We start from the raw sequence: 26,719 nt of genomic DNA on the forward strand, positions 1-26,719 counted from the left end.
TTATAGCAAAGTGAATCAAGTATATAGCAAGAATATAGCAAAGTGAATCAGTTATACATATATCCACACTTTTTTAGATTCTTTTTCCATACATACCATTAGAGTATTGAGTAGTGTTCCCTGTGGTAAACAGTAAGTCCTTATTCGTTATCTATTTTACAGCTCAGATGGTAAAGCGTCTGTCTGCCTGCAATGTGGGAGACCCAGGTTTGATCCCTGGGTCAGGAAGATCCCCTGGAGAAGGAAATGGCAACCCACTCCAGTATTCATGCCTGGAAAATCCCATAGACCGAGGAGCCTGGTGGGCTACAGTCCATGGGGTCACAAAGAGTTGGATAGGACTGAACGACTTCACTTTCACTTTCAGTGTGTATATGTCAGTCGCAATCTCCCAGTTTATCCCTCTGCCCTTACCCCCTGGTAACCATAAATTTGTTTTCTATGTCTATGACTCTGCTTCTGTTTTGTAGATAAGCTCATTCATCCATGTTGCTGCAAATGCCTTTATTTCTTTCTTTTTTATGGCTGAGTAATACTATATTATATGCATGTAAAACATTTTCTTTATTCATTCCTCTGTCGATGGGCATTTAAGTTGTTTCCATGTCTTGGTGGGTACTGGAACCAGTACCCCAACATACGAGGGGACGACTGTAATAGCCTCTTCATCTGATTCTGAGCCTGCAAGCAGAACTCCCTCTCTCTGCCTTTCTGTGGGAGCAGGAAGAAATGCATTCTCACATACTTCCCACACGTGTGGCCCTTGAGTGAGAGTGACAAATTTAAACTGTGTCCGTCTGGACCAGTTCCAGAGATTCTCACACTGTCAGGTTCCTGGGACAGGTAAAACAATAAGCCCTAGAATAACACTGGGGTTGCATACTATTTGATTTAAATAGGTATAAATTTAAATAGATTTAAATCATTCACACCATCTTCCTGGTTTGCTTGGTGCTAGGCAACTTGCTGGAGCTTTTGAATAGTTTGATGAATAGTCTGATGAAGGTGATTTTCTTCTCCTACATGTGTCTCCTCCGCCAGCTGGGAGCAAGGAGGTTCCTCAACAAGACCTCATCTGGCTCAGCCTCAAGTGACTAAGTCTTGTCCGAGAGAACTAGCAGAAAGTTGTCACCCCATTGACTGCCTAGCTCCCTTCTTTAGCTTGAGGGAATAATCTGCAGACTGCGTGGCTTAAGGAACAGGGAGGCTTAGGACATGAAAGTGCTGCAATATAATGTAGGAGTTAAAAGCACAGCTTTGCAGTGACACAGACCTTGGTTCAAATCCCAGCTTGGCTAGTTATTAGTTGTGTAACTTTGAGAAATCAGTTATCCTTGATCTGAGCATCATATTATCCTTATCAGGCTGGTGCTGATGGTCCAAGGCACTCACTTTGGGCAGTATTCTTTTATTCTTCAAAGTAGATCATCTCTGATGCAGAACTTTCAAGTATCCTTGACAAGAAAGTGTAGATATCTGGGGACAAAGATTTTTCATTTTCTGCTTCCTAGGCTTAATTAGGCTTTATAAGGGCTTCCCAAGTGGCTCAGTGGTAAAGAATCCACCTGCCAACATAGGAGACCCAAGAGACTTGGGTTTGAGTCTGAGGTTGGGAAGATCCCCCAAAGCTGGAAATGGCAACCCACTCCAGTATTCTTGCCTGGAAAATTCCATGGACAGAGGAACCCAGTAGGCTACAATCCGTGGGGTTGCAAAGAGTAGGACATGTCTGAGCACCACACATGCTTTGTAGAAGGTGCCATAAGGGAGACAGAGTTGTATTTGAGCTTCTTACTACTTTGGTTATCAACAGACTGAAAGCACGCATAGTGCCACTAGCATGGAGTCATGAATCTTAAATGATTTGTTCCTACATTCCTGGCTATTCTTGGCAGTTATTTATGGACTTCTCACTGCATTCCTGGGAATACAAGATGCCACAGAAATTTATAGTACATGAAAAGAAAAAAGCCTCTTTCTTCTGAAGAACTTTAGAGAAGCTTGTACTAAGACCTTTAGCCATAAAGGTATTATTATAAGTCTCAAAGAGCATTTATAAAATCCAGCACCATCAGAATATGTTTTGGCTTAAAATGTCAACTAGATTCACTTTAGGTTCTGAAGCAATTTCTGAATCTTTAGTTCAGATTTATTTTGCTCTGCAAGGACATAGCAAGCTCTCAGTCTTCCTCTGCTTCTTGACCTACTCGGGTCTTTCCAGCATGCTGTGGCAAAGGTTTGCATCCCAAAATAAGTTCTACCACGTGTCTCCCTCACAAGGCTCAGACTGAGCTTGTTTCACTTGCTTTCTCAAGTTAACCAGAAGAGTAACTGGCTGAGAAGTGATTTAAAACAGTGGTTTGTGTTACTGCAAAGCTGTATTTTCAAAGCCCCTAAGTGAGCCTAGAGTGCCCAGTGCTCAAATGTGGATGTCTCAGCCCCAGTGGAGAACATCTGAGGCCTTCGATGACCCAGCATTTTTTACCACTTGTGTCAGTTAGGGATGCCTCTGGCTCTGAACTAGAGAAAGCCTGGCCAGCTGTGATATTTCTCACAAACAGTAAGTCCAGAGGGAGGTGCGCAGGCAGTGCAACCACTGAGCACAGCCCCCAGGGACCCGAGCTTTCTGGGTATTCCTACTATACCTCAACAGATGGCTCTCCTCTTCCTGTCTGAGAACTTCAAACCCAAGTTCCAGGTAGGAACAAAGCAAAAAAAAAAAAAAAGAAAGAAAGAAACTTTCTTCTTGAAAGGCTTCCAATTTTTATCCTGTAGGAGAAGCCCTTTTCAGCAAAAGCCCTATTAACTGTCACAGGACCTCACCTGTTTGGGAAGATCTGATATTTCACTTCCCCGACTCCAACAGGGAGGGCAGGGGAAGAGGCGGTGAACATGGGTGCTGAATAAATGGGTTTATAGTGTCCACAATGTGCTTCAGTTGTACTTCCAGCACCTTTCACCTCCGACACTATACTGAAGTCACTCTCAGTGGCTGCTTTCACGTGGCTGTATAAATTGTTTCTTTGCTTACATCTGCCTAAAATGGACATCCTCAACTAATGCTACCAGTGACTCCTGCTTATCCATAGATTCTCAGCTAAAATACCACCTCCTGCCTGGTACCCTCTCCTAGGCCTCAGAAGGAAAGTGCTCCATCCTCTGCTCCTTTGTCCAGACTTCTACCAGAGTATCTTTCATTTGCACAGCTGTCTTCCTCATAAGACTTTGAGCTCCTCAAGGAAAGAAATCCTGTCCAATTTATCTTGATACCTCCAGTTCCCAGAGCCTAATCCTGGTAGTTTCTATAGGGTTTACTATGCCAAGCCATGTTCTAAATATGTTATATAATTAACTCATTTCATCCTCATAACAACCCTGTAAGATATGTACTATTGTTATCCCCATTGAAAGATGAAGAAACCAAGAAACTTCAGAGAAGTTAAGTGATTTTCCTAAGATCATACAGCTGGTAAATGACAGAACTAGAATTTGAACCAGTTCAGAGCCTGCTATTGATCAGTTTTGTGCATAGGTGGTTGTGAATAAATTCTGGAGAAAGTATCTATAGCTTGTATCAGATACTCAGAATGACCATTATATCCTCTTACTTTAGGTGAAAAAAATCAGTTGACATCGACAGCATTGAGTGATAAGGCCCAAGTCAATTATCAAAAGCTTAAATTGTTCTTTCCAGCTAATTGTATGAATGCCTACTTCTGGAGAATAAATTTAAAGGATAAATGAATTTTTTAATATGGGGAAAGCAAGGTGAAGTTCTCATGGTTGATTATTGATTCATTTAAGAAATATTTATTGTGCATCTACTCTGTAATAGAAGTTGAAGTGGCAGGAAGGACACAAAAACGATCGATAGATAAGACCCCACAGGCACATGGAAGGAAACAATACAGTGAAATAAATGTCCTAATCAAAGTGTGGACAGGATGCTGCGAAGCACTGAGGGAAGACCTCACAGAGGGTGCACTCTTGGACTTGGGTCTTGACAAGGGGTAGGACATTTTGGGGGAGAGGGAGGGCATTCCAGGTGCATGTGCAAAGGTACCAAGACACCCACAGACAATTAGAGGGCAGTTCAGGAACGTCTCATGGGTGTAGCTTGTGGTGTGCACGGACGTGAGATGGCAACTGAGCTGGGTTTACTGTAATCACACACATTGCGTGGTTTCCTGACCTCCTTACAAGTGAAAGGTAATGTTGGCTTCTGGGTCTCACATTGCAACCCATGGTGAATGAAATGAAGATTCCTTGCTCCTGCTGGATTTATGCAAGCCAGTAAATCTCTATGCAAGAAGGTAAATGAGGACCAAGTGTCCTACTTTCTGTATTTGCTAATTAACATTCCAGCGATGTTCAGTGAGAAATAATTGATGTTGCTCGCAGTTAAGAGCAAGAATACCCTTTAACATGTAGTTTAAATGCTAAATTTATTTCTATGATTAATGTTTCATTAAAGTCTTATGTGATTTTTTCAAATTTATGCAAGTTCAAACTTGAAACATATTTTTGCTGATTAAAACAGGCTAGCTAAATCTTAGAAAAATTAAAGTTACAATCAGAATTTTTAAATGAGGGAAAATGGAGAGAAATAGATATTAAATGTAATGCAGACTAAAAAAATTAAAAAGACTTCCAAGTTGATTGATTTATCTCTTTTTTTTTATTATTATTACTGTAATTAGAAACTTCTTTTCACCCTGGGAACACTCTTCTTGATTTTAGGTCTGTTTACTTTCCAGGATGGATATAATGAGCATTTATAAGATTATAACTTCACAGAGAAGTAAACAGAAACAGCAGCAACTAATGAGTTTGGGGTTATCTGTTCAGCATGCTTATATACAGAGTATACTTCTGCCTCTAAATAAAACAGGGAATTCCTGAAAGTGGAGTCTCAGAAATATCAAGCAGGTTGAGCAGATATTAAAATTGGGCCTGGGCCCTGGTGTATATTCATCTCTACCCAGTCTCTCTGCTTCTCTCAGAGCTGGGTTAATTAATCCCCTTACTACTCCAGTCTGGTCACAAGCTCAGAGGATTAGAAGCCAAGTAACCTTAAGGCTTCCCTGGTGGTTCAGATGGTAAAGTGTCTGCCTACCATGTGGGAGACCTGGGTTTGATCCCTGGGTCGGGAAGATCCTCTGGAGAAGGCAATGGCAACCCACTCCAGTACTCTTGCATGGAAAATCCCATTGACGGAAGATCATGCTAGGCTGTAGTCCATGGGGTCACAAAGAGTCAGACATGACTGAGCTACTTCACTTTCACTTTCTTTCTTTTCAACCCGAAGGAAACACCATCTCATAATATGATGTGTCTGATGGAGTAGAGCTGCCTTAGACTGCTGTGCTCCAGGAAGGCCTCTCTGAGTTCCTCTCATGTGAACTGAGAAGCCAGACATATGAAGAACTGGTTGGATGTGCATCTCAGACAGAGGAAGCAGCCAATGTGAAGTCTTGGGTGTAACGAGCTTGCATGTCTAAACAGCAGGAAGGTCACTGTGGCAGGAGGATGTCAAGTATGGAAGGGATAGGGTCAGGTATAAGATAAAGTGTGAGAGAGAGGCAGGGAAGTGATTGGGATTTGATTGTAAATGTGGTAAGAGGCCATTGGAGGAGGGAAGCATCTGATTAAAACTTTATAAAAATTATCCTGCATTTATATGCAGAATGGATTATAAAGAGGTTGAGATGAAAGCAGTCGATTTCGCTTCTGGCTCTCATGGAGCAGCATGTGACACATTAACACAACACAATGAGAAAAGCCAGTTAAAAGACAAAAATTAAAAAGTGGTGATGACCTATGAGAATGGTTAAAACAAGTAGAACTCATATGGTTAAGATCCTGGAGGGGAAGGAATTGCGAGTGAGCCAACTTTCTTCTACTACTTTTTAAAAGAGCAGTAAGGTAGGCAAAAGGAGAAGGCAATGGCACCTCACTCCAGTACTCTTGCCTGGAAAATCCCATGGACAGAGGAGCCTGGTAGGCTGCAGTCCATGGGGTCGCTAAGAGTCGGACACGACTGAAGTGACTTAGTAGCAGCAGCAGCAAGGTAGGCAAAAAGCTCCTGAAGGTTTAAGAGGAGTTTGATGTCATCTCATGGTACTGAAAAGACGAAGTAGGAGTTCTGGATCCTCCAAGGAGGAGGTGACCTAGAAAACCCCAGATTCTCAGTTGGATTTCTGGCTGGCTGAGTATATGATCTGTGTGTGCTCAGTTGCTCAGTCACGTCTGACTCTTTGCAGCTCTATGGACTGGGACCCTCTGTCATGGAGATTCTCCAGGCAAGAATACTGGAGTGGGTTGCCATGCCTCCCTCCAAGGGATCTTCCCAAGCCAGGGATTGAACCCAGGTCTCCCTTACTGCAGATGGATTCTTTACCGACTGGGCCACTAGTGAAGCCCAAGAATACTGGAGAGGGTCGCCTATCCCTTCTCCAGGGGATCTTTCTGACCCAGGAATTGAACTGGGGTCTCCTGCATTGCACACGTATTTTTTTACCAGCTGAACTACCAGGGAAGCCCATAAGTATATGATCAGGGCCAACCTATGGTAGAAAACTTGAAGACAGCTCAAACAACTCAGTCTCTGATTAAAAAAAAAAATCTGACCCAGTAACGATAAAAACAGACACATGGAGGTTTATTGTGAAGTTTTTTAAATGTAGATTTTAAATACTTTGTATGTTTTCAAACTTAAAAAGCTAGACACAGACAATAAAAAGATAAATATAAAATGTCCACTACCTTGAAAATTAAGCAAAAAAAACTCCTTAAAAATCTATGAGTCAAAGAAGAAATCACCAAAAAACCTATTTTAAAAAATATTTTGAACTTATTAAGTTATAATGAGCATATGACATATCTAAACTTGCAGGATGCAGCTAAATTAGAAAAGAGCTAAATATCAGTGTTCTGAGTTCACATATGAATAAGCTACAAAATTAAGAGCAAATCAAACAAAAAGAGAGCAGAGGGAAGTATACTAGTATAATGAACATAAATGCAAAAATCACTGAATTAGAAGACAAATGCGTAATATAGAAAATTAACAAAAATCAAAATGTAGTGTTCTTATATTTATTAAAAAATAAGTGTATATTATAGTGTTTATGCTAATAAATTTGAATGGAAAATTCCTAGAACAATATCTTACTAAACTTACACGACAATACATAGAAATGCTGAATAGTCTATTAAGGAACTTAAGTATGTAATTTTAAAACCTTTCCACAAGGAAATTTCTAAGACCAGAATTGTCACTGTTGAAATCTCCCAGACATTTAATGAAATAACAATAATCTTGTACAAATTCTTCCAAAGAAAAGAAATGTGTTTTATGAGGCAAACTTGTTTTATACAACCAACAAAACTTTGATACCAAAATCTTACAAGGTCAATACAAGAAAGACAAATTTCATTCCAAACTCTCTCATGAAAATCTGTGCAATTATCCTAAACAAAACATTGACTAATTGAATCCAGGAACATAAAAAGGCTAATACTTTACCAAATTGTGTTTATTCTAAGAATGCTAAAAGCTCAATTGATGTAGCTGTTTTTCTCTGGCACCAGTGTTGCCATCATTTGCTGAACTCCAGCTGAACAAGAAAGGGAGTAACTAGTTCTCTCTGTTATGATTTGTACTAGGCTTCCTGCAAATCTAACAATGGTAAAACACCCAGGAAGCAATTAGACACAAAACTTGCTCACAGGAGTGTGCCACCATTACCAGAAGCTCACATAATTTGTTAGTTTATGAACTTCCCTCCAGTGTCTGGTATATATCTGCATAGGACTTCAAAAAGATCTGCAATTCCTGATCACTGCTGTTGATTTCTTGTTCAGAGTCATGAAGCTGTATGCTCTCCACCATGTGTAACAATTATGCCAAATGATATCTAGTTAGGAAAACTGCATATGGATAATGTGCTTAAAATCTCCCATAGTGGTAAGTATTTCATTATCTAACAAAACAACAAAAATCTTCCTTCTACTGGTAATTGTGAATATCAGAATTTTTTTGTGAAGTATCTAACTGCAAATAGAAAAGCAGTGCATAGATGCACAGTTTGGCATTATAAGGGGTTTTGGGGTTTTTTTTTGTTTTTTGGTCTTTAATCCTCCTTTTATGATTATTTTTATCTTTATTATCTTTATTAGGAAATAACTTTATACATAAATACAATTTATTACAAACAAGTGAAAAAACTGCATTTATTTAAAACTTTACATTATGACAGTTTTGTGTACTGGTAGTCACTCAATCATGTCCAACTCTTGAGACCCCATGGAGTGTAGCCCACCAGCCTCCTATATCCATAGGATTCTCCAGGCAAAAATACTGGAGTGGGTAGCCATTCACTTTTCGAGGGAATCTTCCCAACCCAGAGATTGAACTCTGGTCTCCTGCATTGCAAGGCAGATTCTTTACCATCTGAGCCACGAAGGAAGCCCAGTTTGTTCTTTTTGCTGCAAGTACCATTCAGTTGTATGGCTATACATATTATTTATACACTTACCTGCTAATAGACACTCAGATTGTTTCCAGATATTGACTATTGTGAACAAAGCTGCTATGGATATGCAGGTACAAGTCTTCTTTCTCTCAAGAAATACCTAGAAGTGGAATGGCTAGATCATTTTAGTGGGTGAAAACTGCCCAAAAGTTTTCAGTGTGGTTGCACCAGTTCATATTCCCACCAATAGTGTTTGAGAGTTCCAGTTATTCTGTGTCCTCATAAATACGTGGTATTCTTTCTTAATTTTAGCTATTCTCAGTTCAGTTCAGTTCAGTTGCTCAGTTGTGTCTGACTCTTTGCGACCCCAGCACCTTCGCAGCACACCAGGCCTCCCTGTCCATCACCAACTCCGGAAGTTCACTCAGACTCACGTCCATTGAGTCGGTGATGCCTTCCAGCCATCTCATCCCCTGTCGTCCCCTTCTCCTCCTGCCCCCAATCCCTCCCAGCATCAGAGTCTTTTCCAATGAGTCAACTCTTCACATGAGGTGGCCAAAGTACTGGAGTTTCAGCTTTAGCATTATTCCTTCCAAAGAAATCCCAGGGCTGATCTCCTTCAGAATGGATTGGTTGGATCCCCTTGCAGTCCAAGGGACTCTCAAGAGTCTTCTCCAACACCACAGTTCAAAAGCATCAATTCTTCAATGCTCAGCTTCACAGTTCAACTCTCACACCCATACATGACCACTGGAAAAACCATAGCCTTGACTAGACGGTCCTTTGTTGATAAATGGTAACTTAATGTGGTTTTACTTTGCATTTGTGTGATGATTAATGGTATTGAGCATCTTTTCATCTGCTTATTGGCCATTTGTACATTTTCTTTTGAGAGATATTTGGAGATATCTAAGGGTTTGAGAGTTCTTTATATACTCTGATTCAAGTTCCTTGCCACATATCTATTTTACAAATATTTTCTCCCAGTCTGTGGCTTGCATTTTTATTAGTACTATATTTTAAAGATGAAATGTTTTATATTTTTATGATGCCTAGTTTATCAGGTAATTTTTTCTTGATTCATGCTTTCTGCATTCTATCTAAATCTGCCCGAGTTAACAAAGATAACTATTAAGTTTTCTTCTAGGAGTTCTATAGTTTTCATTCAGTTCAGTCTCTCAGTCATGTCCAACTCTTCATGACCCCATGGACTGCAGCACAGCAGGCTTCCCTGTCCAACACCAACTCCCAGAGCTTGCTCAAATTCATGTCCATTGAGTCAGGGATGCCATCCAACCATCTCATCATCTGTCATCCCCTTTTCCTCCTGCCTTCAATCTTTCCCACCATCTGGGTCTTTTCCAGAGTCAGTTCTTCACATCAGGTGGCCAGAGCATTGGAGCTTCAGCCTGACCATCAGTCCCTCCAATGAATATTCAGGACTGATTTCCTTTAGGGTTGACTGGTTGGATCTCCTTGCAGTCCAAGTGACTCTCAAGAGTCTTCTCCAACACCACAGTTTAAAAGCATTGATTCTTTGGTGCTCAGTTTCTTTATGGTCCAACTCTCACATCCATACATGACTACTGGAAAAACCATAGCTTTGACTATATGGACTTTGGTCAGTAAAGTAATGTCTCTGCTTTTAATATGCTGTCTAGGTTTCTCCTAGCTTTTCTTCCAAGGAGCAAGTGTCCTTTCATTTCATGGCTGCAGTCACCATCTGCAGTGATTTTGGAGCCCAAGAAAATAGTCTATCACTGTTTGTATTGATTCCCCATCTATTTGCCATGAAGTGATAGGACTGGATGCCATGATCTTAGTTTTTTGAATGTTGAGTTTTAAGCCAGCTTTTTCACTCTCCTCTTTCACTATCATCAAGAGGTTCTTCATTTTCTCTTTGCTTTCTGCCAAAAGTGTGGTGTCATCTGCATATCCTAGGTTATAGATATTTCTCCCTGAAATCTTGATTCTAGCTTATGTTTCATCCAGCCCAGCATTTTGCATGATGCACTCTGCATATAAGTTAAAAACAGCCTAAATGTACTCCTTTCCCAATTTTGAACCAGGCCACTGTTCCATGTCCCATTCTAACTATTGCTTCGTGACCTGCATACAGATTTCTCAGGAGGCAGATAAGGTGGTCTGGTATTCCCATCTCTTTAAGAATGTTCCACAGTTTGTTGTGTTCCACACAGTCAAAAGCTTTGGTGTAGTCAATAAAGCAGAAATAGATGTTTTTCTGGAATTCTCTTGCTTTTTCTGTGATCCGATGGATGTTGGCTTTTTTGATCTCTGGTTCCTCTGCCTTTTCTAACTCCAGCTTGAACATCTGGAAGTTCTCAGTTCACGTACTGTTGAAGCCTAGCTTGGAGAATTTTGAGCATTTCTTTGCTAGCGTGTGAGATGAGTGCAATTGTGCAGTAATTTGAACATCCTTTGGCATTTCCTTTCTTTGGGATTGGAATGAAAACTGACCTTTTCCGTTCTGTGGCCACTGCTGAGTTTTCCAAATGTGCTGGCATATTGAGTGTAGCACTTTCACAGCATCATCTTTCAGGATTTGAAATAGCTCAACTGGAATTCCATCACCTCCACTAGCTTTGTTCGTAGTGATGCTTCCTACAACCCACTTGACTTTTCACTCTAGGATATCTGGCTCTAGGTGAGTGATCACACCATCGTGGTTATCTAGGTCATTAAGATCTCTTTACTGGGATCACTCATTTATGGTGTTTGTGTCAGGAAACCAAAGTAATAAAAGATGATTACTTTATTGAAAAAAAAAGATAGTTTTTGTATAGTTGTTCTATGTATTCTTGCCACCTTTTCTTAATATCTTCACTTCTGCTAGGTCCATACAATTTCTGTCCTTTATTGTGTCCATCTTTGCATGATATGTTCCCTTGGTATGTCTAATTTTCTTGAAGATATCTCTAGTCTTTCCCATTCTATTGATTTTTTCTATTTCTTTGCACTGATCACTGAGGAAGGCTTTCTTATCTCTCCTTGTATTCTTTGGAACTCTGCATTCAGATGGGTATATCTTTCCTTTTCTCCTTTGCCTCTCACTTCTCTTCTTTTCTCAGCTATTTGTAAGGCCTCCTCAGACAACCATTTTGCCTTTTTGCATTTCTTTTTCATGGGGATGGTTTTGGTCACTGCCTCCTGTACAGTGTTATGAACATCTGTCCATAGTTCTTCAGGCACTCTGTCTATCAGATCTAATCCCTTGAATCTATCTGTCACCACTACTTTATAATCGTAATGGATTTGATTTAGTTCATAACTGAATGATCTAGTGGTTTTCCCTACTTTCTTCAATTTAAGTCTGAATTTGGCAATAAGGAGATCATGATATAAGCCACAGTCAGCTCCCAGTCTTGTTTTTGCTAACTGTGTAAAGATTCTCCATCTTTGGCTGCAAAGAATATAATCAATCTGATTTCCGTATTGACCATCTGGTGATGTCCATGTGTAGAGTCTTCTCTTGTGTTGTTGGAACAGGGTGCTTGCTATGACCAGTGTGTTCTCTTGGCAAAACTCTATTAGCCTTTGCCCTGCTTCATTTTGTACTCCATGGTCAAACCTGCCTGTTATTCCAGGTATCTCTTGACTTCCTACTTTAGTATTCCAGTCTCCTATGATGAAAAGGACGTCTTTTTTGGGTGTTAGTTCTAGCAGGTCTTGTAGGTCATCATAGAACCGTTCAACATCAGCTTCTTTGTCATTATTGGTTGGGGCATAGACTTGGATTACTGTGATTTTGAATGGTTTGCCTTGGAAACAAATAGAGATCATTCTATCGTTTTTGAGACTACATCCAACTACTGCATTTCAGACTCTTTAGTTGACTCTAAGGGCTATACCATTTCTTCCAAGGAATTCTTGCCCACAGTAGTAGATATAATGGTCATCTGAGTTAAATTTGTCCATTCTGGTCCATTTTAATTCACTGATTCCTAAAATGTCAATGTTCACTCATCATCTCCTGTTTGACCACTTCCAGTTTGTCTTGATTCATGGACCTAACATTCCAGGTTCCTCTGAAATATTGTTCTTTACAGCACTGGACTTTACTTCCATCACCAGTCACATCCACGGCTGGGCGTTCTTTCTGCTTTTGCTCAGCCTCTTCTTCCTTTCTGAAACTATTTCTTCAGTCTTCTCCAGCAGAATATTGGGCACCTACCAACCTGGGGAGTTCATCTTTCAGTGTCCTATCTTTTTGCCTTTTAATACTGTTCCTGGGGTTCTCGAGGCAAGAATACTGAAGTGGTTTGCCATTCCCTTCTCCAGTGGGCACGTTTTGTCAGAACTCTCCACCATTACCTGTCCATCTTGGGTGGCCCTACACAGCATGGCTCATAGTTTCATTCGGTTAGACAAGGCTGTGATCAAAGTGATCAGTTTGGTTAGTTTTCAGTTTTACAGTTTTAGCTTTTTAAAATATGCTTCTAGGATCCATTTCCAGTTTATTTTTGTATATGATGTGAAGTAAAGATTGATCTTCATTTCTTCCATATAGATGTTGAGTAGTTCCACTACCTTTTGCTGAAAAGAGTTTCCTGCTTCCTGTACTGTATTGGTACCCATATCACATTTCAGTTGAACAAATAGTTGTGGGTCTGTTTCTGGGCTCTCTATTTCATACCATTGAGGAATCTGTCTTTCTTTCATCTTTGTGACTCTGTCTTGATTATTGTACCTTTCTGGTAAATCTTGAAATCACTAGAAAAAGTCTCTCAACTTTGTTCTTTATTTTATATATATATAATTTTATATTTATATAATTTTATATTACAAATTAATTTATAATTTAATTATAATTTAAATAAAATTTAAATTATAAATTTTATATTACATATAATTTTATTTATTTTTGGCTCTTCTGGGTATTTGTTGCTGTGTAGGCTCTTTCTCTAGTTGCAGCGAGCAGGGCTTACTCTCTAGCTGTAGTGTGAGGGCTTCTCATTGTGGTGGCTTCTCTTGTTGCAGAGCACAGGCTCTAGGGTTTGTGGGCTTTAGTAGTTGTGGCACATGGGCTCTAGAACACAGGCTCAATGGTTGTGATGCACAGGCTTGATTGCTTTGTGGCATGAGGGATATTCCAGGGCCAGGGATTGAAACTGTGTATACTGCATTGGCAGGTGTTTTCTTTATCACTGAGCCACCAGCAAAGCCCTTGGTCTTCATTTTAAAAATTGTTTCAGCAACTTCCAGTTGCTGGTTCCACATGTAAGAAGCTTAGAAGTTGACCGTCCATCCTAACAAGTGAAAATCTGAACAGACTGAAAAGTCAATCTAGATTTGAAAGAGAGGGGAGGACACAGAGTGAACTGTGGTACCCAAGATCAGAGAGACAGAATGCCAAATACAGGGAGTCATGACTTACCAGAGCAGAGACTCTTGGCAGAAACCTACCACATGAACCAATGATGAATTGTTGAAGGTCCAATATGCACAATTCGGACAGTTTAAAAACTCCAAAAGAATCCAGCTGTAGGGTGGACCCCACAGCATTGTAATATTTATCTCCAGGAGCTCGACCAGGTTCTCACAGTAAATATCAGAGAAAAAATTCCCCTCATGCTTCCAGCAAGGGGAGGGGACAAGGAAGCATTTTCAAAGTACATCAGAGCCCTCTGCTCTTAGCAAGGCCTGTACTCAGAAAATTATTTAACCAGAGCCTAACCTGCTGGAGTATTATCAGATCCTAACTGACATGGGAGAAGAGAAATAGTCATCTTCAGCCCACTCTAGCCATCCTGTCCCACCTAATGGGGGAAAATATAGAGAAACACTTAAGAAGTTCACATTTCAGAGGTGACAATTTTGCAGGGTACAAAATTTTAGATTATGTGTGGTTTTTTTTTCCTCTCAGCCACTTTTCACATTTCATTCCATTCTCTCTTTGTTTGCTTTGTTTGTGAAAGTGAAGTCATTCAGTCATGTCCAACTCTTTGGAACCCCATGGACTGTAAGGTACCAGGCTCCTCTGTCCATGGGATTTTCCAAGCAAGAGTACTGGAGTGGGTTGCCATTTCCTTCTCCCGAAGTGTCAACCTTCTGTTTGTGAGGAGAAGACAAATATGATTCTAATCTTTGTCCCTCTGTAAGCAAGATGGTTTTTTCTTCTTGCTTCTTTCAGATCTTTTTGTATTTGATTTTCTGTAGTTTGAAAATTATATGTCTAGTGGTAACTTTCGGACATTTGTCTTGCTTGGTGTTCCCCAGACTTCCTAAATTTGTAGTTCATTGTCTGACATTAATTTGGGAAAGTTTCCATCACTGTAACTTTCTGCATTTCTTCTGTTCTTTTTTCTCCCTCTGGTATTCCCACTATATATATGTCATTCCTATTGTAGTTGCCCCACAGTCCTTGGAAGTTTTGTTCTGTTCCATTCAGCATTCGTTTTCCAAGTTTTTGATTTTGAGAATCAGAATTTTACTGATATATCTCTAGCTCAGTTTTTGTTTTTTTTTTTTTTTCTCAGCTGTGTCCAGTCCACAAATTAGCCCATCAAAAGTATTTTTTATTTTGGTAACAGTTTTTTTTTTTTTTTTAAATCTCTATCCTTTCTTTTTGGCTCTTTCTTAGGTTTCTCATCCCTCTGCTCACATTGCCCATTTGTTCCTGCATGTTGTCCATTAGAGCCCTTCCTATATTAATCACAGTTCTAAATTCTTGGTCTAGCACTTATGACATCCCTAAACTCCAAAACTTTGTCCACCTGATGCAAAGAGCTGACTCATGTGAAAAGACCCTGATGCTGGGAAAGATTGAGAGCAGGAGGAGAGGAGACAACAGAGGATAAGATGGTTGGATGGCATCACCGACTCAATGGACATGGGTTTGGGTGGACTCCGGGAGTTGGTGATGGACAGGGAGGCCTGGCGTGCTGTGGTTCATGGGGTTGCAAAGAGTCAGACACGACCAAGCAACTGAACTGAACTGAACCATGTCTGGTTCTGATACTTGTGTATCTTCAATTTGTTTTTTGGTTTTTTTTTTTTTTGCTTTTTGATGTGGCTTATAGTTTTGTCTTAATAGCCAGATACAACATACTAAAGAAAAGAAACAGCAGTAAATAGAACTTTAGTAATATGGTGGTAAGGTGGGAGAGGATGTTTACAGTCCTATGAGTAGATCTCAGTTTTTTAGTGGGCCTAAGTATCTTTTTCAACTTGATAGAGAATCTTTACAATTGTAAAGTTCTATAGTTGACAATATAATAGTTGATAATCTCAAAGGTTTCCCCCACTAAGGGCAGGAACAAGGCAACAATGTAACCTCTCACCTCTCTTTTTCAACATTGTACTGGAAATCCTTGCTAATGGAATAAAGCAAGAAAAAGAAATAAAAGGTATATAGATTGGGAAGGAAGACTTAAAACTTTTTCACAGATTATATGATTGTCTATGTAGAAAATCCAAAAGAATCAACAAAAAACTCCTAGAACTAATAACTGATTATAACATGATTGCAGGGTACAGAGCCAATATAGAAAGTCAGTTGCATTTATATATATGAACAAATGAAACTTGAAATTAGAAACACATGAAATGCTTAGATATAAACCTATCAAAATATGTACAAGATCTGTATAACCACAAAACTGAAGAATGAAATCAAAGAAGAACTAAATAAATTGAGATATATTCCATGTTCATGGATAGGAAGATATATTATAGAGCTGTCTGTTCTTCCCAACCTGATCTATAGATTCAATGCAATCCCAATCAAAATCCTAGCAAGTTATTTTTATGACTTGTATGACTTGCTGACAAACTAATTCTAGAGTTTATATGGAGAGGCTAAAGACCCATAATAGCCAACACAGTATTGAAGGAGCAGAGCAAAATTTTAGGACTGGTGCCACCCATCTTCAAACCTTACTGTAAAGCTACAGTTATCAATACAGTGTGGTATTGCCAATACATACATGCATGCATGCATACATACATACATATATACAAGTAAACCAATGGAACAGAATAGAGAGCCCAGAAATAGACCCCCATATGGTCAACTGGTCTTTGACAAAGGAGCAAAAGGCAATACAATGGAAAATAGAAAATCTCCTTAATAAATGGAGCCAAAACAACTTGACATTCAGATGCAAAAAAAAAAAAAATGAATCTAGCTATAGACCTTACACTCTTCACAAAAATAAACTCAATATGGATCACAGACTTGAGTGTGAAATGAAAAGCTATTAAACTCCTGGCAAAGAAAATAGGAGGAAACCTAGGTGTCCTTGGAGAGAATGATGCCTTTTTAGATACAACATCTGAAACACAATTTGTGAAAGAAATAACTTACAAGCTGGACTTCATTAAAATGAAAACTTCTGCTCTGTGAAAGACAATATCAACAGAATTAGAGGAAAAGCCACAAACTGGGAGACAGCGTTTACATGAGAATTATAAACATCTGATAAACGCATGTTATCCAAAATATACAAAGAACTGTTAAAATTCAACAATAAGAGACCAAATATCCAAATTTTAAAATGTGCCAAAGATCTTAACAGACTACCAAAAAACAGACAGATGGCAAATAATCATTTGAAAAGATGCTCCACGTCATATGTCATCAGGGAAATGCAAACAAAAACAATAATGAGATACCACTACACACCTGTTAGAATGCTCAAAATCTACAACACTGACAACAGCAAATTCTGATGAGGATGTGGAGCAGTAGGGACTCATACATTGCTGGCAGTAGTGCAAAACTGCTACACCCACTTTGGAAGACAGTTTGGCAATTTCTTGAAAACTAAACATACTTTTGTACCATATGATCCAACAGTCAAGCTCCTTGTTATTTACCCAAAGGATTTGAAAACTTATGTCCACACTAAAGCCTGCACATGAATATTGATAGAAGCTTTACTCTCATAATTGCCAAAATTTGGAAGCAACCAATATGTCCTTCAGCAGTTGAATGGATAAATGTTATAAAACAGTCGTCCATTGTCCATCCAGACATTCAGTTCAGTTCAATTCCGTCACTCAGTCATGTCCGACTCTTTGCGACCCCATGAACCCCAGCATGCCAGGCCTCCCTGTCCATCACCAACTCCCAGAGTCCTCCCAAACCCATGTCCATTGAGTCGATGATGCCATCCAACAATCTCATCCTCTGTCGTCCCCTTCTCCTCCTGCCCTTAATCTTTCCCAGTATCAGGGTCTTTTCCAATGAGTCAGCTCTTCACATTAGGTGGCCAAAGTATTGGAGTTTCAGCTTCAGCATCAGTCCTTCCCATGAACACCCAGGACTGATCTCCTTAAGGATGGACTGATTGGATCTCCTTGTAGTCCAAGGGACTCTCAAGAGTCTTCTCCAACACCACAGTTCAAAAGCATCAATTCTTTGGCACTCAGCTTTCTTTATAGTCCAACTCTCACATCCATGCATGACCACTGGAAAAACCTTAGCCTTGACTAGATGGACCTTTGCTGGCAAAGTAACGTCTCTGCTTTTTAATATGCTGTCTAGGTTGGTCATAACTTTTCTTCCAAGGAGTAAGTGTCTTTTAATTTCATTGCTGTAATCACCATCTTTTTTATGAGCTATCAAGTCATGAAAAGACATGGTGGAAACTTAAATGCATATTAAGTGAAGAAGCCAGTCTTAAAAGGCAGACTGTATAATTGGAACTATATGACATTCTAGACAGGACAAAACTATGGAGAGAGTGAAAAGATCAGTTGTTTCCAGGGCTTTATAGGGGAGAAAGATGAATAGGAAGAGCACAGAGGGCTTTGGGAAAGTGGGAATTCTCTATATGATATTATAATGATGGATGTAAGTCATCATACATTTGTGTAAACTATTAAAATATACAGCAGCTAGAATTAACCCTAAGATAAACTCTTGACTTTGAATAATTGTAATATAGATTGCATTTTATGATATGCTGTGTAATGCTGGATGATGCCTTGAATATTATAAATGCCATGTAGAAAACGTTGTGCATTTTGTTATGTTGCTTCAAAAAACATTGAATTCAGCTCACACTGTCATGCATTTGGTTAAGCTCATGCACACTGGTTAAGCTCACACTGTCATGCATTTGGTTAAGCTCATGCACACTGGTTAAGCTCACACTGTCATGCATTTGGTTAAGCTCATGCACACTGGTTAAGCTCACACTGTCATGCATTTGATAAGCGGTACCTCAGATCAAAGTTTGGTTCTTTAAGCTCTAAACACAAGCTGAGTTCATTTGTCCTCTGCATTTATGATTCTGGGATTGACCAGAAACTTGGGCCAGGTTTATAAACAAAATTTGTCTCTCTTCTTTCTAGAGTTCCTCTTTCATTCTCTGGTAATGCTGGTTGCCCCAGGCTCCTTTGCCTGGTTCTTCCAGCCAGAAAGATGGTAGAATTTTTATTGGAGTTTTAGCTGCTCAGTACCACTGTTGAGTGACTAAAGCTATTGATACATTCAGGTCAAAGACACCGAATAAGGAGAACTTATTCTATGCCAGTCTCTTGTTTCAGTGAACAAGTATCCATAATTCAACTATTAACAAACAGTTATTTCACATTTTTCTAGGTCTTGTCAGTATTTGGATTATTTTTATATAAGTAACTGTAGTTTTCTATATTGTTCTTTGTAAATGTTTTATTAAAGTATAAGCTTAAAGTCCGTATGAGCCACCACATTGACAACATAAGGAAAAATATGTTTATTATAGTAGATCCAGAAAAAGTCATTAATGAAATTTGATATTCATTACTGATTTTCAACAACTCTTAGAAAACTAGAGAATAGAAGGGAACTTCTTCAATATGATTTTTAAAAGGAAGAATAATAATAAACTCTACAGCATACATCATACTTGATAAAATATTGAAATACATTTCCTTGAAATTGAGAACATGACAAGGATGAACGCTTTAGCCTCTCCTATTTAAAATTGTACTAGCAATCCCAGCCAATACAATAAGGAAAAATACCATCAGAATTGGAAAGAAAGACTGCATTTATTCTCAAATAACGTTGTATAAGTAAACAGTGTACAAGACTCAACAGACTATTCAAATTAATACATGAATTTAGTGAAGTCACTAAATAAATAAAAGTCAATGTAAGGTATATTTCTATAGGCAAATAGAAATTTTAAACAACTTAAAGATACCATTTAGAATTGCATCAAAAAGCATTAAATACCTTGGACTAAATCTAACAAAAATGTGGATGATCTCTATATTGAACACTACAGCATTTCTAAGAGAAGTTAAATGCAGACTAAATAAAAGGAGAGATATTATATGTTCAAGGCTTAGAAAACTAAAGTGTTAAGGTGTTAGTTTTTCCTCAGATCTGTAAATTCGATGACACATCAATCAAAATTGTAAGAGGTATTTTTAATGTTAACTGGCAAGCTAATTCTAAAAATCTATATAGAAAAGAAAGAGACCAAGAAGAGGCAAGAGAATCTGATAGAAGAAGAAAAGCAGAAGGACTTCTATTACAAGATATCATGATAAATATAAACCCATAGGAATTAAGATGGTATGGCATTCAGGACTTTTGTGAAGGTGGTCCATGGAAGATTCCATGCTTCCACTGCAGGGGGCATGGGTTCAATTTCTGGTTGGGGAACTAAGATCCCACAGGCCTCATTGTGCCTCCAAAAAAGAGAGACAGTATGACATTGGCACCAACAGACAAGTAGCTAACAGAATAGATTACAACCCAGAAGTAGATGCACATGCATATCATTATTGTTTTATGACAGTGGTAATACTAATACAGTAAGAAAAGATGGCCTATTCAAAACTTGGTGTTGGGTCAGTTTGCTGACCATGTAAAGAACAAATGAACCTTAAATGCAGTCTCACAAGATACACAAAAGTTCATTCCAAAGAGATTATAAGTCTAGATATGAAATGATAGCAATAAAGCTTCCAATTCATAACAAAATATGTGAGAATACTTCATGACCTTGTGGAAGCCAAAAAATTCTTAAGTTGAACACAGAAAGCATTAACCATAAAATAAAAGATTGATCAGTTGGATGATACTAAAAAGAATGTTCATCAAAACTCTATATTGACTATTATAAACAGTGCTGCGATGAACATTGGGGTACACGTGTCTCTTTCCCTTCTGGTTTCCTCAGTGTGTATGCCCAGCAGTGGGGTTGCTGGATCATAAGGCAGTTCTATTTCCAGTTTTTTAAGGAATCTCCACACTGTTCTCCATAGTGGCTGTACTAGTTTGCATTCCCACCAACAGTGTAAGAGGGTTCCCTTTTCTCCACACCCTCTCCAGCATTTATTATTTGTAGACTTTTGGATCGCAGCCATTCTGACTGGTGTGAAATGGTACCTCATAGTGGCTTTGATTTGCATTTCTCTGATAATGAGTGATGTTGAGCATCTTTTCATGTGTTTGTTAGCCATCTGTATGTCTTTTTTGGAGAAATGTCTATTTAGTTCTTTGGCCCATTTTTTGATTGGGTCGTTTATTTTTCTGGAGTTGAGCTGTAGGAGTTGCTTGTATATTTTTGAGATTAGTTGTTTGTCGGTTGCTTCATTTGCTATTATTTTCTCCCATTCTGAAGGCTGTCTTTTCACCTTGCTAATAGTTTCCTTTGATGTGCAGAAGCTTTTAAGGTTAATTAGGTCCCATTTGTTTATTTTTGCTTTTATTTCCAATATTCTGGGAGGTGGGTCATAGAGGATCCTGCTGTGATGTATGTCGGAGAGTGTTTTGCCTATGTTCTCCTCTAGGAGTTTTATAGTTTCTGGTCTTACGTTTAGATCTTTAATCCATTTTGAGTTTATTTTTGTGTATGGTGTTAGAAAGTGGTCCAGTTTCATTCTTTTACAAGTGGTTGACCAGATTTCCCAGCACCACTTGTTAAAGAGATTGTCTTTAATCCATTGTATATTCTTGCCTCCTTTGTCGAAGATAAGGTGTCCATATGTGCGTGGATTTATCTCTGGGCTTTCTATTTTATTCCATTGATCAATATTTCTGTCTTTGTGCCAGTACCATACTGTCTTGATAACTGTGGCTTTGTAGTAGAGCCTGAAGTCAGGTAGGTTGATTCCTCCAGTTCCATTCTTCTTTCTCAAGATCGCTTTGGCTATTCGAGGTTTTTTGTATTTCCATACAAATTGTGAAATTATTTGTTCTAGCTCTGTGAAGAATACAGCCAAGACATGGAAGCAACCTAGATGTCCATCAGCAGATGAATGGATAAGAAAGCTGTGGTACATATACACAATGGAGTATTACTCAGCCATTAAAAAGAATACATTTGAATCAGTTCTAATGAGGTGGATCAAACTGGAGCCTATTATACAGAGTGAAGTAAGCCAGAAGGAAAAACATAAATACAGTATACTAACGCATATATATGGAATTTAGAAAGATGGTAACAATAACCCGGTGTACGAGACAGCAAAAGAGACACTGATGTATAGAACAGTCTTATGGACTCTGTGGGAGAGGGAGAGGGTGGGAAGATTTGGGAGAATGGCAATGAAACATGTAAAATATCATGTAGGAAACGAGTTGCCAGTCCAGGTTCGATGCATGATGCTGGATGCTTGGGGCTGGTGCACTGGGACGGCCCAGAGGGATGGTGTGGGGAGGGAGGAGGGAGGAGGGTTCGGGATGGGGAACACATGTATACCTGTGGCGGATTCATTTTGATATTTGGCAAAACTAATACAATTATGTAAAGTTTAAAAATAAAATAAAATTAGAGAGAAAAAAAAAAAAAAAACTCTATATTGAAAGCAAACCTCAAAAAATATTGAGCTATATCTCAATAGCAAAGAATTGGTATCTAAAATTCACAGACTGTCCCTACAAATCCAGAAGAAAAGGACCAAAATTAACAGAAATATGGACCAAAGACTTGGACAGGCACTTCACAAAGGAGAATGTCCAAATGCCAATAAATACATTAAAAGAGTGCTCAACTTAAATAGTTATCCAGGACTGAAAATTAAAAGTACTGTGTGATACCATTGCAAATCCACCAGAATGGCTAAATGAAGAAGATCAATATCTGATGCTTGTGAGATGTTAAATAAGACTTTCACAGTACTGACATATGTGAGGGGTGTTGGGGTGTGGGTGGAGAAAGGGGATCAGTTAGGAAGCAATTGAAGAAGCTAAGTGGGAGATGATGAATCTTGGACCAGAATAGTGGTGGTGAACATGGAGAAGTATAGCTGTAACTATAATTAGTTGTTGTGACTCACTTTTGTCTACTGGGTCCCTTCAATACCCCCAGCTACAGTGCACCTAAAGGAGGACTCTGTCATGTGAGAGGAACATCAAACAGTACAGGGAGAGCAGGGTAGCTTCTAGTGCTGGGGTTGACTGTGAGTCAGAAACAACAACAAAGACATTCCCTACAGTAACCAAACCACAAGCCACTGCCCTGACAACTTGAGTCATACATGAGCATATACTCACAAGGGTCAGGCTTAAGAGTATTCTTTTATATACCAAGTAATAATAGATTATTTACTAGTTATCATGTTCAGTCAACCCCATATCATCATGAGTAAGAATGAGACCTACTGGGTGGGGAAATTACAAAAACCTGATTGAGTAGAGCAGGCAGACCAGCTTAGGTTAAAAACATCCCCTCTAGAGATAAATACAGGTGCCTGGCTGAAGCCCTTGAGCCCCACAAAGTAAGCACAATAGCTTAGTGATTACTGTAATAAGCCAGCCCTAATGAGTTGTAACCAAACTAATTGATTTAAAATAGATTAACTTTAGTCCTGATGGATTAAAAATTAAGTAATTTAATCAGATATTAAATTGCACTTGACCTGGACAAGGTAAGCAAGATTATAAACCAAAAATTCACTTTTGTGGAAGAAAAGCATTCTTCAAAATGCAAAGCTGGCACCAGTGGCTAGAATGCAAGAAGCCCTAACTAGCAGCCCTGCCCAGGACAATAGTTTAAAAAGATGACTCTTGAAGTTCCTTGATATAGACAACCACCATATAAACACCAAATCAGTCCTTTCTTTAGCTAAACTCTAATAAAAGGGACTCATGAATGGAACACCAACTTAAAAACTCCAGTGGTACTGCCTCTAGTTCCCAGGTGATGCCCAAGGCTCATCCACTAAACCTAGGACTCAAACAATTTGATGTCCACTGGTTAAAGTATTCCTTGTATTTGTCTGTTAGCATCATTTTGCAGCCTCTGAAAAAAATAAGATGGAAGTGGAGGTTTTAAGAGGATCTGTAAAACCAAATGCCTCATAATTTCTCATGGAGAAATAGAGTGAACTGGATGAGGGGTTGGCTTAGGACACCCATCCATGGGACCAGTGGTGTGCCAGAGCCAGCACATGTGGGCTCCCAGGAGCCACCATGCACATCTCTTCCTGACTGCACATAATGAAGTGAGGTCAGCCATGGTGTATGTATTAACACCAAGAAAAACGCAAACACTACAAATCAGAGCTGGAATCAGGTAGTCTCTTTCATAGGTTGAAATTTATTAAGCTAAAGACCAACACCAGCAGCAACGTCATATTTTGGCTGATAGGAAAAATCAAAGGTAAGGCTAGAGTCAGGCAGAATCTATCAAAGTGGATTTCTGAGCATGCAGCCTTGAGAAAAATAGAAATCAACAACAGATGAGTCAAAGACATGGGTTTAGGAACCAGGATCAGTTGGTTCCTAAAAGGAACAGGCAGGCAGGTGGAAGAAAAACCCATGGAATTTCAGAAATGGTATGCAGTCATCCTTGGCCTATCTGTACAAACTGGCCACATTTAAAAAATGAAAAAGAAATAGCCAATAGGGACTAAGTCATATTAATAGAAATGGCCAAATTCTTTGGACTCTCTTTCCTTACTGAGCAGAAAGTCCACTTCAGCAAGGCCCATTTCTGACTGATTCCTTTCTTCTGGGGCTCTACTAGGTCTCCATCTTTTTCTCCATAAGACTTGCATTGCAGGAAGTAATGCTGTGCCCAGTGAAAAATCTCAAGTTATAACAGGCTTTAATTTATTTTGCTTTCTCAGCCTTTTTTAAGTACTTTGGATAATTAGCCTAGAATAAAGTTAATAAAGGAATACAAACAAAAGTCAATATAAACAATAGCATCTTAAGTTAAAAATATCAGAGGAAAATCAATAGAGTTCTTGTCATTTTATCAATGACTTTAATTTGAAATCTTGTAATGACTGAATTACTGTGTTTAGGCTATTGATTTCATGTATTACAAAATTATTATTATAGTAATTCCATGATTAATTAGCTAATCTCACATTTTCTGAGATTTTATTTTTGTAAAAGCTTATGGTTAACATTTAGGCTGTATCCAACTTTGGCTAAAAGAATATTTTATTTAATGGAGGCACTTAGTGGGTATGGGTATAACTTAGTATATCTGTAAGAGAGACATACAGAAGAAATACAGTGCAAGTCCAGTGACTTACAGGGTAAGTGAAAGAGGTAATTATCCAGCCCATACATAATGTGGAACAGTAGATGGTAGATCCATAATTATGGAGTTAGCAGTAAGGTTTCAAACCCAGCTAAAATAACCAAGAAAATATTTGAGAAACAGATATTTTATATGCCTGCCAAACCACACACTATAGATAGATGGGTAGTTATACAGTCTGCTTAGTTGAGTTGCCTCAATTCAGTGGTGTGATACCATAATCATTTGTTAATCTTCCAGCCTCTGCATTCAGCCATGCTCAACTATCTCTTAAAGATGTCTTGGGCATATGCTATAACTTTCTGATCACTTTTAGTTGTAGATAATCCAATCAAGTCTAGTTTCATGCTCAGTTTAAATCTCTTTTCCTCCTATTCACCATAGACCAGGATTGTGGTTTGAGGGTCTGGGACTGAAAGGAGACATACTCTGTTCTTTTCTCCCTTCCCCCCATTCCAACACCTTCAAGAGAAATGAAATCACTGTAGATGTCTGGGGATCCCCTCATCTTTTCCTACAGGGATAATGGCTCAGTTGTTGGGAACTATGATTGGGAAAGGGGGAGATAGAGATTTTCTCAATTTATGGGCTTCCAGATGGTAGAGGGAACAGTAGGGGTTCTGGCCTCAACTTTTAGCCCATCTCTATACATGAACCGTGAACTTCCTGATGTTCAAGCTGGTTTTAGAAAAGGCAGAGGAACCAGAGATCAAATTGCTAATATCCACTAAGAGAGTTCCAGAAAAACATCTATTTCTGCTTTATTGACTATGCCAAAGCCTTTGACTGTGTGGATCACAATAAACTGTGGAAAATTCTGAAAGAGATGGGAATACCAGACCACCTGGCCTGCCTCTTGAGAAATCTGTATGCAGGTCAGGAAGCAACAATTAGAACTGGACATGGAACAACAGACTGGTTCCAAATAGGAAAAGGAGTACGTCAAGGCTGTATATTGTCACCCTGCTTATTTAACTTATATGCAGAGTACATCATGAGAAACCCTGGGCTGGAAGAAGCACAACCTGGAGTCAAGATTGCCGGGAGAAATATCAATAACCTCGGATATGCAGATGACACCACCCTTATGGCAGAAAGTGAAGAGGAACTCAAAAGCCTCTTGATTAAAGTGAAAGTGGAGAGTGAAAAAGTTGGCTTAAAGCTCAACATTCAGAAAACGAAGATCATGGCATCTGGTCCCATCACTTCATGGCAAATAGATGGGGAAACAGTGGAAACAGTATCAGACTATTTTGGGGGGCTCCGAAATCACTGCAGATGGTGACTGCAGCCATGAAATTAAAAGACGCTTACTCCTTGGAAGGAAAGTTATGACCAACCTAGATAGCATATTCAAAAGCAGAGACATTACTTTGCCAACAAAGGTCCGTCTAGTCAAGGCTATGGTTTTTCCTGTGGTCATGTATGGATGTGAGAGTTGGACTGTGAAGAAGGCTGAGCACTGAAGAATTGATGCTTTTGAACTGTGGTGTTGGAGAAGACTCTTGAGAGTCCCTTGGACTGCAAGGAGATCCAATCAGTCCATTCTGAAGGAGATCAGCCCTGGGATTTCTTTGGAGGGAATGATGCTGAAGCTGAAACTCCAGTACTTTGGCCACCTCATGCGAAGAGTTGACTCATTGGAAAAGACTGTGATGCTGGGAGAGATTGGGGCAGGAGGAGAGGGGGACGACAGAGGATGAGATGGCTGGATGGCATCACTGTCTCTATGGACGTGAGTCTGAGTGAACTCTAGGAGTTGGTGATGGACAGGGAGGC

General features: G+C 39.1%; 1 protein-coding gene across 10 annotated transcripts in view; it reads left to right on the forward strand.

The window, feature by feature from the left end:
• HECW1 (HECT, C2 and WW domain containing E3 ubiquitin protein ligase 1) overlaps positions 1 to 26,719 on the forward strand; it is a 481,203-nt gene that overhangs the window by 309,429 nt on the left and 145,055 nt on the right. The gene's annotated exons all lie outside the window — the stretch shown is intronic.

The sequence above is a fragment of the Bos indicus x Bos taurus genome, chromosome 4, assembly GCF_003369695.1.
Source record: "Bos indicus x Bos taurus breed Angus x Brahman F1 hybrid chromosome 4, Bos_hybrid_MaternalHap_v2.0, whole genome shotgun sequence".
Classification (NCBI taxonomy): Eukaryota; Metazoa; Chordata; class Mammalia; order Artiodactyla; family Bovidae; genus Bos; species Bos indicus x Bos taurus.